Source organism: Sinohyriopsis cumingii, chromosome 1 (genome assembly GCF_028554795.1).
Source record: "Sinohyriopsis cumingii isolate HCF-2022 chromosome 1, ASM2855479v2, whole genome shotgun sequence".
In the NCBI taxonomy this organism is placed as follows: domain Eukaryota; kingdom Metazoa; phylum Mollusca; class Bivalvia; order Unionida; family Unionidae; genus Sinohyriopsis; species Sinohyriopsis cumingii.
The window spans coordinates 183380066-183380950 of NC_142961.1; the positions used below are offsets into that span (position 1 = coordinate 183380066).

An 885-nucleotide genomic window follows, 5' to 3' on the forward strand; every position below is an offset into this window, starting at 1 on the left:
CTTAACATTTTACAACAAGTGTCCCGATCTCAGAGCACTAAGTACAGGCCTTGTATTCAATTGACCTGCCACTCAACACCCACCTCACTTCACCCTATTTCCCATCTGGGATTAAAATGTAAGGCCACTACCTTCTCGAATTTAATCTTTTACGCCGACATAGTGTGCAAAATGAGACGATATCAGGTAAAGATGTACTAAACTGACCAGAAATGCGACAATAGATATCCTTTCAGATGACACAGAACATAGTGTACAACAAGAAGCGCCGCTGGTGTAGTGGTATCATGCAAGATTCCCATTCTTGCGACCCGGGTTCGATTCCCGGGCGGCGCATTACTTTTAAATATTATATTGATATGCATTTCACAGAAATTTGATATCATTACTTTTCTATTTGACCTTCTTGTCATTTATGTTTAGATCGACTGTCTTCTTGAAATATTATTTCCTCAGCTTTTTCATGAGATTAACAAGACCATACATATTGATGATGTAGCCGTTCTCGAGCATATAAAATTATCTATGATAGGAATATCTCCGATCTATGGAGATCACGAATTCCTGGTACTCGCATTTTTTCTAGAAAACAAGTTGTACTAGGCGAAATGAAGCAGAGTAGGACGGATTATTTTTGATCTTCTCAAAGTTGCATTCCTGTGTGAAAAATATTATTATACGGATACATCCTTTAGTGATCATTCTTTCTCATACCTTAAACTAAATACACGCAAGTAGATTTTAGGCCTGGATCGTGGATATTAAATAACAATGTCCTTTGTGAGGAAGAATACGTGCTGAGAGTGAAATCTATTCTTGCTGAGGGAAAAGCTGAAGAAATCTATTTCAGTGAACCACACATTGAGTGGGATAATGCAAAATACA

The 885-nt window shown here is 37.6% G+C and overlaps 1 non-coding gene across 1 annotated transcript; it reads left to right on the forward strand.

Moving 5' to 3' along the window:
• Nucleotides 1–265: 265 nt before the first annotated feature.
• On the forward strand, nt 266–336 carry Trnag-ccc (transfer RNA glycine (anticodon CCC)). The gene has a single exon. It is a non-coding gene; the product is annotated as a tRNA-Gly (tRNA).
• Nucleotides 337–885: the final 549 nt, after the last annotated feature.